Below are 12,957 nucleotides of genomic sequence, written 5' to 3'. Positions count from 1 at the left end.
TTTTTTCCATTCCTTTGGCCAAAGAATGTAGGCCACAGTTCGCTTTCACCTGGAGGGGTGTTCAGTATACTTGGAACCGTTTGCCCCAGGGGTGGAAACACAGCCCAACCATTTGCCACGGGTTGATCCAAACTGCATTAGAACAGGGCAGTGCCCCTGAGCACTTGCAGTACATTGATGATATTGTTGTGTGGGGTGATACAGCAGAAGAAGTCTTCACAAAAGGAGAGCGAATAATCCAGATTCTTCTGCGTGCTGGTTTTGCTGTTAAGCGGAGCAAAGTGAAAGGACCTGCTCAGGAGATTCAGTTCCTAGGTATAAAGTGGCAAGATGGCCGTCGTCACATCCCGACAGATGTGATCAACAAAATCACCGCTATGTCTCCACCCACTAGTAAGAAAGAGACACAATCTTTTTTGGGTGTAGTGGGCTTTTGGAGAATGCATGTTCCAAACTATAGCTTCATTGTAAGCCCCCTTTATCATGTGACGCGAATGAAGAATGAGTTTACATGGGGCCCTGAGCAGCAGCAGGCTTTTGAACAGATTAAACAGGAGATAGCCCGTGCCGTGGCCTTAGGGCCAGTACGGACAGGGCAGGATATAAAGAACATCCTCTACACTGCTGCTGGAGAGAAAGGCCCCACTTGGAGTTTGTGGCAGAGAGCCTCAGGAGAGACCCGAGGCCGACCCCTGGGATTCTGGAGTCGGGCCTACAAGGGGTCGGAAGAGGGCTACACTCCAACTGAGAAGGAGATCTTAGCTGCGTATGAGGGGGTTCGGGCTGCTTCTGAAGTGGTCGGTACTGAAACACAGCTCCTTCTAGCACCTCGACTACCAGTGTTGAACTGGATGTTTAAAGGAAAGGTTCCCCCTACCCATCACGCAACTGATGCCACTTGGAGTAAGTGGATTGCGTTGATTACGCAAAGAGCGCGGATGGGGAACCTCAGCCGTCCAGGAATCCTAGAGGTCATCATGGACTGGCCTGAAGGTAAAAAGTTTGGAACACCAGCAGAAGAAGTATCACGAGCTAAAGAGGCCCCACCATACAACGAATTACCAGAAAATGAAAGAAAGTATGCCCTGTTCACTGATGGATCGTGTCGTATTGTGGGAAAGCATCGCAGATGGAAATCTGCTGTGTGGAGCCCCACACGACAAGTTGCAGAGGCCACTGAAGGGAAAGGAGAATCAAGCCAATTTGCAGAGGTAAAGGCTGTCCAACTGGCCTTGGATGTGGCTGAACGGGAGAGGTGGCCAATGCTTTATCTTTACACTGACTCGTGGATGGTGGCAAATGCTTTGTGGGGGTGGTTACAGCAGTGGGAGCAAAATAACTGGCAAAGAAGGGGTAAACCTATTTGGGCTGCTGAACTGTGGAAAGATATTGCTGCCCGAACAAAGAATATGGTCGTGAAGGTGCGCCATGTAGATGCTCATGTGCCCAAAAGACGGGCTACTGAAGAACAGCAAAATAACCACCAGGTGGACCGAGCTGCCAAAATTGAGGTGGCTCAGATAGACCTGGACTGGCAGAACAAGGGTGAATTATTTCTAGCTTGGTGGGCTCATGAGACCTCGGGCCATCAAGGGAGAGATGCAACATATAAGTGGGCTAGAGACCGAGGGGTGGACTTAACTGTGGATGCTATTGCACAGGTTATTCATGACTGTGAAACATGTGCTATAATCAAACAAGCCAAGAAGATGAAACCACTCTGGGAGGAAGGGCGATGGCAAAAGTATAAATATGGGGAGGCATGGCAGGTTGATTATATCACCTTGCCACGATCTCGCAGTGGTAAGTGTTATGTGCTTACCATGGTAGAGGCGACCACTGGGTGGCTTGAAACATATGCAGTACCCCATGCTACCGCCCGAAACACCATATTAGGTCTTGAGAAACAAGTCCTTTGGCGACATGGCACCCCAGAAAGAATTGAGTCAGATAATGGGACTCATTTCAAAAATTCTCTTGTAAATACTTGGGCCAAAGATCATGGCATTGAGTGGATTTACCATATTCCCTATCATGCACCAGCTTCTGGTAAAATCGAACGATACAATGGGTTGTTAAAAACAATGCTGAAAGCAATGGGTGGCGGAACATTTAAGCACTGGGAGAAGCATTTGGCAGAAGCCACCTGGTTAGTCAATACCAGAGGATCTATCAATCGTGATGGTCCTACCCAATCCAGCTCTCTACATACCGTAGAGGGAGATAAGGTCCCTGTTGTACACGTAAAGAGCATGTTGGGAAAAGCAGTTTGGGTTCTTCCAGCTTCTGGAAAGGGCAAACCTCTCCGCGGTACTGTTTTTGCCCAGGGACCTGGATCCACTTGGTGGGTAATGCAGGAAAATGGGGATGTTCAATGTGTACCACAAGGAAATTTGATGCTGGGGGAGTGCAGACAGTAATTCCATGTATATAGACGTGTGCATGTGATGCATTTGTAATCATTTTGTTTGTTTGCATATGTGTGTATATATATATATATATATTAAGCGTGATGTAGTGATGTAGAATAAGGGGTGGAATGTCATGGTTTTGGTTTTTGCTTATTTGACTTTCAGTATTCAACATCAAAACATCGTGTACTGGAAGTGTTAATATTCTAACTCTACGTACCTATCCCTATACATTGCGGAAGTCACGGGATCTGACCCTTCCGGGGGGGGCGGTCTCTTACTGCCTGGCAGTGGGTGCTGGAGGGTGCTTTCCTAGCCGTTCCAAGCTTTTTCAGGTTTGACTCGGTCTCGGGAACTCTCTCTCATATCTTATTTCATTCATTAGTCTCAATTTCAATTAGATTGTATTATATTGTATTATTTTGTATTCCGATATCATAGTTAGTAAAATAAGTTTACCTCCATAGATTGTTGCCGCTGTTTCTTTCCTTTTCCCCCTTCCTTCCCATTTTGTGGGCCCAGGTGGGGGGTGGGGAGGGCAGGGGCATACTGCCCCCTGTCACGGGCATAAACTGATCCAGTTAATTCCGTGACAAGTAAAGAAGGTCAAGAGATGACTTCTACACCATCCTGAGAAGAGCTGGAATGGAAAGCATTCTCTTCTCTCTGGTAAGCAATTACAGGATGTGCAGCAGTGGCACAAACCTGTATCAGTTGATGGTCAGACAGGATACTCTTTAAAAGTAAGGGGCACAAGAAAGTTGGGAAAGAGAACTGGGATACCAAAAGATCAGGATGGCTGCAGAAAACATAAAAACATAATTAAAAAAAAATAAAAATAAAAATAAAAAGTACTTTGGAGATTGTTTTCTTTCTTGTAAAACACCTTATGGTTGGAGAATCTTCGTTTACTGCTAAGCAATACTAATTGCTGTAAAAAACCATAGTATGATAGAGTCTATCTGGTTTTCTCATAAAGAAAAGAAAAATAAATAAATAAATAAATAAAAGAGGAGAAAATATGTTATATTAGAAATTATCAGAAATATCAAATAATATTTTCATAGAATAAATTTGAACATACATAAAATAACTGACTACTTTTTCAGAAATAAAATTTATGTATACTATTAAAGTGTTGAAGTATATTAAGATAAAATATATGAATGCATCATTTTTCACCTTTTGAAGTTCAGGGATTTATTTGCTAAAGCAGTCTAGAAAATAGTTAGACTTGGAAATATCAAGGTTGCCTTCTTTGTAGTACAAATTTTACAGATAATATATTTTAATATATGTCTCCAATTATTAATTATTTTTCACTATATTTATTTAATATAAATGTAGATAAAATATGATTGTCAATGATTAAACATTTAATAGCTGTTAACCAATAATAGTACATTGATTGCAGTGATAGAAGAATTGGAATATCATATACAGTGATACACATTGAGATTAATTCATATTGTAAATGTTAACATCATTAACCTCATGATCAGATGATAATCTCACAATCTCAGCTAATGCATTCACTGCTGAGAAATATGAAGCTGAGCTCATGAGTCACTGGAATGTATACACTGAACTTGATAAGGGCCCTTCAGTTTTACCAAACCAAAGTCACAACAGTTATTGAAAGTGTAGTAAAATGTTGAGTTTTCTTTCAAACACATATTTAAAAATTAAAAAAAAAAAAAAAAAATCTGATAAGTGATTTAGAAATGAAACTGATTGAAGAAGCAGAGCAAAAAGTTTTAATACAATGTAGATTTTTACTGCTGGGTTTAAGTGAGGATTATAGGATTGTCTGTCAAAAATTGTGTCTGCATTCCACAAACATACGCAATATTTGTCACAACATCTAATCTTATGCTATAGTTCCACTTAAAAAAAAAAAAAAAAAAAAAAAAAAGTAGCTTAACCATCTACGCGTGGAACTTGCATAACTAGGTTATGCAAGAGACATTATAACATATTGGCATTCTGTGACTTTCGAGAATACTGGCTACATTAAGCTTTTAACAAATCTGCCTTCAACTGAAAATAATCACTGATTTTATATGATTTTGGGCATCCCAGAACATCTAGAGCTCTAGAGCTTTATGTTACTTGCAAATGCAGTCAGTGAAAAGCGGATCTAAATGACTTTTGGAAACCTAGGAAGATTCATCCATAGGATAGGCTGATAGCTAACAGGTATTGTTCAGACAAATTATTTCAATAGAATTCCCCTCTATCATTTCCTTTAATTATGCAGATCTATATTCAGATCTTCCCCCTATTCTGAATTAAAAGAAAACAAACCAAAATGTTCTGAGTATCTCAAGAATAGTAGATATACTACAGAATTTTCAGAAACAATTGTAATACTTATGAGGATCTTCAATCTGTCTGAAAGTATACATCTGAATCCCTAATCACTTGTTTTATAGATACCTCAAATACCCTCAAATTATTTCCCTCAAATATCATCAGATTATGTTTCTGTATAAAGCATTTTTAATACAGTTTATATGATGATTTCTATGTTAAAATAATAATTAAAAAAAAAAAAGCTATTTATTCTCTCCTCCTTCCTCTTCCTCTTACTTCCTTCTCAGATAGTTTTCTGATATAATTATGTCTCTCTCATATTTCACTCTATTCTTTTTCATTATTTTATGTACAACAAGTAACAAGAATAGCAGACAGTATAAAATATGGTGTAGTAACAGAGTCATTTTTGTTCTACTCAACAACAGAAGATTTTATACTCTTTATGTACTATTTTGATCTACTGTATATATTGCAGAATGTGTATACTCAGAATTAGGTAGGCAAGTATTTATGAGATGTTTATTCAGGAAATCTCCATTTGTATGCTCACATGATATCTACAGAAAAGCTGACGTGTTTGCTGGATATTTTTGTTTGTTTGTTTGTTTTTGTTTTTGTTTTATGTCATAAATAAGATGAAGTGAAAATAAGTATGAAACTAATCTGAAATACAAGTCCATTCAACCAGAAACATGGGGTCTGAAGTGCAAAACTATGACTTATTTGCACACTTATATCTATGACCATCTGACTACTTTGAACATACACAAGCCCATGGAATACAAGGAGATTCCATCCTGGGGTTCTGAAAGATCTGGCGATGTAATCGACAAGCTTCTCTCCATTATAGTTGAAAAATCATGATAGATAGGTTAAGTTCCAGTGACTGGAAAAAAGACCTGTTTTTGAGAAGGGTATAGAGGAAAATTCCACAAACTAAGGATTTGTTACCCTCTCTTCAGATCCCACCAAGAGAAGATTCTATTGGTAGCGAGGTTGAAACATCAGGAGGCCAAGGGGATGACTAGAGACAGCCCACATGGTTTCTCCAAGGGAAAATCACACTTAATTTGCTGGCCTTCTGTGATGGAGTGACAGTGTACAAGGGAAGGACAACCAGTGTTGTCAAAATGGATTTCTGCAAGGCCTTCAGCACAATGTATCATACCATTCTTCTGTTTGAGTTGGAAAGATACAATTTAAGAGGTGATCTGCATGTTGGGCAAAGAACTGGTTTAATAGCTATATATAAAAGACTATAATCAATTGGTCATTGTCTAAATAGAAATGAATAATAAGTGATGTCCCTCAAGAGTCTATATTGGGACGAAATATTCAACTGTGTCATTAATGATATAGATTGTGGACTGAAGGACACTCTCAACAGTTCTGTAGATGACACAAATCTGAGTATTGGAATTTATACACTGGAGGGAATGGTGTCATCCAGAAAGACCTGGACAGGATAGAATAAACTGATTCACTTGAATTTCATGAAGTAGAAGGACAAGTGAAAGATTCTCTACCAGGATCATACCAGTATTCTGTACTGGCACTAATTTCACTGAGAGCAGCCCTGTAGAGAAGGACTTGGGGATACTGGTAGATGAAAATTTAAAGGAGCTAACACAGAGCTGTTGTAGCCCCAAGTAAATCATATTTTGCACTACATAAACAGAAATGTTGTCAGCAGGCTTGGAGAAACTGTTCTTTCTCTCTACCCTACTTAGAAATACTGTGACCAATTCTAGGATCTTCAGTGTAACAACAGCATAGACTTAGAGAAAATCAGAAGAGGGATGGAGTACCCCTTCTATGAAGAAAAGCTGAGAGAATTGCGATGTTTAACCTAAAGACCTCTTTTTATACGCAATGGAATAGTCATTCAACATTTAAAGGACACATATAGGAAAGGATGAAAGACTTTTCACGAGGGCGTGTAGTAATAAAACCATGGATTATGACTTCAAATTGATAAGCAGTAGTTTTAGTTTATGTATTAGAAGGCTTTTTTATTATTATTTTATTTATTTATTTATTTATTAACCTAAATAGAATTACACATTAAAACAGTCTGCCAGATGAAATTGTGGATGTCCTATTCATAGAAGTATTCAAAGCTAGGTTTAGATGGAATTTTGAGCAATCTGATAGATTACAAAGAATCCATGTTCCTGACAGGGGGATTTGGACTAGGTGATCTTTAAGGGCACAGAATCACAAAGTATCTCAAACTGAAAAAGATTTATATGCATAATCAAGTCCAACTCCTGGCTCAACATTTCAGGTAAGGACTTCTTAAAAATTAATGTTTATAAATAGCTAAAGGGAGGTGGGAGCCAAATGAATGAGGTACAATTCTTTTCAGTGATGTGTAGCAATGGGACAAGGAGTAATGGCCTAAAATTTCTACATAGGATGTTTTGTACAAACATGTGGAATAAGTTCCTTACAGTGAGAGTGACAGAGCGCTGTAACAGGTTGCCCAGAGACGTTGTGGAGTCTCCGCCTATAGAGATATTCAAAATCCTTCTGGACATCTACCTGTGCAATCCATAGTAACTGCTTTAGCAGGGGTACCTGCTTTAGCAGGGGTCTGGGGCTTGATCTCCTGAGGTCCCTTCCAACCCCTGCACTTTTGTGATTATGAGATTTAGGTTAGATGTTACAGGAAATACAATAAAATAATCTTACCACATATGATTCTTCATACAGTGACTAAAGGTCATTCTTAATCTTTTACTCTTATTGAGTAGATAGGTTAGTGATTACAAGTTATTTTTCTTCTTTTTTTGACTGTCTTAGAAAATCAGTATGAACACATCACTGTGAGTTGAATGTGTACAGGATTATTACTTATTAGAAGTGACGACGTGTTTTTTGTTTTTTTGTTTTTTTTTTTTTGAGACTGTTAATAAAACAGTTTTTATTCTCTTGTTATTAATACTCAATACAGACAAAACATTTCTAAATTTTCTCCATGTGCCTTTCTTCTTGAGGAAAAAAAAGAAAAAAAACAAAAAAAACAAAAAAACACACCAAACCAAAAAACAATTAAAGTAGGTGCTCCCTGAAGCATGGCACTTCCTGGTTTTCCTACCAATCCATTTCTACCTGCTGCTATATTGTCCCAGCTACTGGAAAAAGACACTTAATATCATAGAAAGCAAATATAATTTCCAGAACATCGTTCTGGCAACAATACGGAGAAGAACAAATTAAGTAAGAAATGTAATTTTTAAACAATTTCTCTTATTCCAGATAAAATTTAGCATTTCCTTTTTTATCTTCTTCAAAATACAATATGTTGATTATATTTGTAAATTTTGTCTAAATATTTCAAGAGTTTTTAAAGAAAGTTGTTATATCTAATATAACATCAAAATGAAACCTAAGCATGAGTTAAAACACTCAGCTGTATCTCCTGAAACTTATGATCAACAGTAGAGATCAGATGTACGTTAAGAAACATCAGTACAGTGCCAAAGAGTATATGGATTTTACAACTGTGGTGCTCTAAGTAAGACAAAATTTTCTTCTAAGAAAAGAAGAAATTAGATTGATTACTTCTGTTAATTGAAATGTCAAAATAAGCACAAGTAAAGATGTTCAAGACAATGGAGACCAAAAATCAGCCCAAAGATACAGTTTCAAAAGCATCAGGAGGAATTAATATGCTGCCTGCTGAAAAAAAAGAGATTTGTACATGATAGTGAGGAAGACTTATTATTTTTTCTTATTTGAAAGCAATAGTGAGGGAATGAAGAGAAGAAACAGCTAAAACAAATATTATTTTCACTGAGGGGAAAAAAAAGAAAAAAAAGAAAAAAAGAAAGAAAAAAGAAAAAAAAAAAAAAAAAAAGGGGGTTTAGCTTATTAGGGAACTTGAAAGGGGAATAGAAAGAAAAATGTGAGAAACAATGTTACACTGCCAGTTGTTAGATTTTAGAAGACAAGGCAGAATGGTGAACAGGATTAGAGGAAAAGATAAACAGCTTATCATTTCACAAATCTTGTATACACTCCCAAGATGAAAGATGGGACATCCTGCAAGAGACTTCAAAGGTTTGCTGTAACTGAAATCAAAGTAGGAAATAAATAAGAGATTTAGAAATATCTAGAGAGTAATTAGCAAAGAAATGATTACTCGTGATTGAAGAAATTGATGCATGAGAGAGAAAATCTAAAACAGCATTATTAATTTGAAAAGAGATAGGAGAGGAAGCAGCATTTCCCAGAATAAAAGAATGTCTTGTCGCATATTCAGTATTCCAACTGGTACACATATAAACTGATAATTTCTGGGGGCCTAGTATAAGTGCAAATGAAAGAAAGAATAACAGTCAAAATATGCCAACATTATCAGAGAATTCAGTGAGACTGCTAAAGAGTGAGTAATTTCCAGAGAGATTCAGAGAAACAGTATAACCTTTGTTATTTTAAGTATCTTAATAATAATAATAATAATAATAATAAATAAATAATAATAATAATAATAAATAATAATAATCTTCTGGTTTAGAGATTAAGTAAACAACATCATTAGCATTTACATTGTGGATGATCACAGACAAAAATCCACGTGTCATGGTTTTATGATTTTTGGTAATTGGTATTCCACATCACAGCATCATGTAGTGCACTGGAGTTGAAGAATTAATGCTCCAAGTTCAGGTACCTGTCCTGGAAGAGAAGAATTACTACGTTCCCCAGAAGACTGTTCGCTGTGCTGTTATCATTCCTGCTCAGAAGGAACAGATATAAGGCCTTGGTAGGTCATCTTACATCCCTTTTCTTGGCTCTCCTTTGTCCCTGCTGCTCAACCTGACTACGCATCTCACTTCAGCGTTATGGAGAGGTCTTTTAATCTTTTGGACACTCTCTCTTATTATATTTGATTTATTAGCTTCAATTCTATTTATACTGTATTATATGTGTTATCTTGCATTCTAATACCATATGTAGTAAATTAATTTGTTTCTCATCAGATTGTTGCCACTGTTTTTAATTATTTTTGGGTCCCCTGTTTCCCCTTTCTGAAGGCAATGATCTGCGGATCCCTCTGTCCCACTAATGATGGAACTGGGCTGAATGAGCCCTTAAACTGGACAATTGGAAAAGAAGCTTTTTTTTTTTTTTTTTTTTTTTTTGTACATACTATATTTTCAGTGAAAATGTCATTAATTTATGAAAGTGGATGGACAATTTCTTAATAGTCATTAGTATATAGATAGAAACTGTGTTTTACTTTTATGAGCTGTACTAAGACATGAAACATTTATTTTTAAATACTCCAAAAATTGTAAAATAGTAAAATTGGAATATGTTTCTCAGAAAATCTCAAACAAAACTGAACTTTGACATCCCATCTGGATTCCAAAGATTCAAAATCATGCTTGTAACAAAAAATTCTGAATTTGAGTGATACAAATATTCCCAAGAAGGTTATGGTTTAACGTTTTCTTAAATGTTCTCATTAACATATTAGTGTAACAGCTTCACTATTGTCATTTAATTATTTAAAAAAAAATTAATGATGGTTACATAGTTGTTTGAGTTTTTATGCCTGTTCTGCATCAATTTATAAAGTACTATTCATTTTCAGTTTAATTGCAGAGGACAGAGGATTCATTATCAGTGGTGCATTTTCTTTTGTGATTGCGCATCTTTTTTTACTTTTAGACGCTATTAAACTTCTAAATGTTAATGTCATGTTAAATATCATCTGTAAATATCCTTTACAGTTTTAGGTTATTAAATACTAACTTCAAGTAAATTATTTTGTTTTGGAAAAGACTAGTAATTAAATATTTTTTTACTTTTATAGTAAGATGGAGGTTGTAAGTTTATAAAAGTATATTTACAGGTTGTAAAATTTTCTGATACAGCTGGTTGACATTTGTAAAAAATAAAGAAAGGTGAAAGAGTTTTAAAATGGAATCTTAACCTAAAGTGAAGCATAGTTTTGGCCAGGAATTCTTGTTATTAAATATAACTTCTATGTATTTGTCTTTAGTAGAAGAAAACACACACACACACACAAGCATAAACAAGCAAAAAGCCCATATGACAACATCTCCAAGCAAAATTTTTAAACTAACAGCTTTTTATTGTGAGAGATTAGAATAAAAGCTATTGCAAGCTAAGAAATTCCTTACACAATTCTGCAGCTCAAACTGTTAAACTTACGTAGACTTACATGTGAATTTAACAGTTTAATCAAACATTTTGGTACAGCTACAGAGAGTGTTTTCCAGTCGATGCAGATCTATACATAGGAAGATGATTCACTGCATTTAATTCAGTTCTACTATGAGATCTTTGTACGTAAGATTTTTTCTTTGTTTACCTTCGCATATAAAATAAAATATTGTGACAATTTTAACAGCAGTGATGACTCACGTATATGAAAGGAAGTACTAATAAACCAAGGAGATGTAGGACTTTATTGACATAATAATTAAAATAAAATAAAATAAAATACAGTATTGTTTTTAAAATATTTTCTTTTTTACAGACTTCTAAAAGAATTAACTATTTAAATTTCACAAAGATGAAAATGTATTTGTTATATGGAATTGAGGTTTAGGAATGAATGCATTATATTAGATAAAACTTTCATATTATCCTTTTCCTGTATCGATTCATCTATTAAGACTTTTCATAGAAAGTCTGAAAACACAACATTCAATCAGTGACTTTGTGGCAGAACTATAAATACCTGTGTAGTGAGAGGGAGAAGTGAGAGAGTATTTGCAGGAACCAAGGATTATGACACTTTTGCAGTCACCCACACCATCAGCATTTGTACAGTAAAATGCATGATAATAAAAAAATGTACAACTGAGGGGAACATATTATCTAAGTCTAGCATAAGCAGTATAAATGCTTCATTACCATGTAAATTGTGCATGGTACATGACAGCAGAGAAAGTCAGTGGAGACAGGCCATTTTAATTTTTATTGATAATATGATCACAGGTGTGCTTTTAATCATTTCACCACTTTAGATTTCTCATCAACTGTCACTAATAGTTTCATATGATGAGCACATTGCCCTTGTGACATAACAAATAAACCTAGAGTTACCTATAATGCCTATTAGCTGGCAAACCTCCCTCTCTAGTTTAAGAGTACAACATCAGAAAGTCTTTTTATTTATTGTACTATAGTTCACTCAGCCTCTCCATGATGTCCTGTGGCATGTGCCTTTTACAGAAAGTGTAGCCAATGTTACAAACGTACATGGAATTTTTGAACGAGTTCTCCCAAAGAAGCTGTGCCTTCTAGGTGAAAATGGGATGGTGGACAGGAAGGAAATTCAGAGTATAATGGCACCTCTAAGACTTTGATTATGTAGGGACATATCATTAAACTAAAAACCAGGCCACCTGGCTTACAGATTTTTTGTGTTTCAAATTTAAAAATCTTAATTGAATGTGTTGTATGTAATGTTCCAAATTGGCTCTAAAACATTCAAATGTATAAGGTGAAGTTAAGCCAATAATATGTAATTCAGGAAGAAGTATTCACAAAAGTAAATAATCATTGTGCTTTTTGTGCTCATTAACATCTTCATCAATGATGTTGACAGTGCGATCAAGCACATCCTCAGCATGTTTGCAGATGGCACCACACTAGACTGTGTGGTACAGTCAACATGCCTAACAGATGGAATACCATACAGAGAGAACCAGTCAGGCTCAAGTGATGGGCCTGGAGAACCTCATGAAATTCAACAAATCCAAGTTTATGGTCTTGCATCAGGGTTATGGCAACACAGTCCTGAAAAGGACTTGGGGTAATTGCAGGATGGCAAGCTGTACATGACCCAGCAATGTGCCATACCAGCCCACAGAGAAAACTGTATCCTGAGCTGCATGAAAAGAAGTGTAACCAGCAGAGCAAGGGAGGTGATCCTGACTAAATATTTGCACAGGTGAGACCTGCGAGCTGATAGAGCCCTTTCAGGGCCTAAGAAGGGCTATAAGAAAGAAGAAGACAGACTTGTTAGCAGAGCCTTCTGATAGGACAAGGGGAAATGGTTTCAAATTAAAACAGTGGAGATCTAGATTGGATATGTGGAAGAAGGGGTTTTTTTTGTTTTTTTTTGTTTTTTTTACAGTGACAGCTATGAGGCACTGGAACAGGTTTCCTAGATAAGTGGTGAAAGGCCCGTTCTTGGAAACATTCAAGGCCAGGCTATACCAGGCTCAGACCAACATGA

Source organism: Phasianus colchicus, chromosome Z (assembly GCF_987193195.1).
Source record: "Phasianus colchicus chromosome Z, bPhaCol1.hap1.1, whole genome shotgun sequence".
Lineage (NCBI taxonomy): Eukaryota > Metazoa > Chordata > Aves > Galliformes > Phasianidae > Phasianus > Phasianus colchicus.
The sequence above is the reverse complement of the archived record's forward strand: the minus strand, read 5'-3'. Positions refer to the sequence as shown.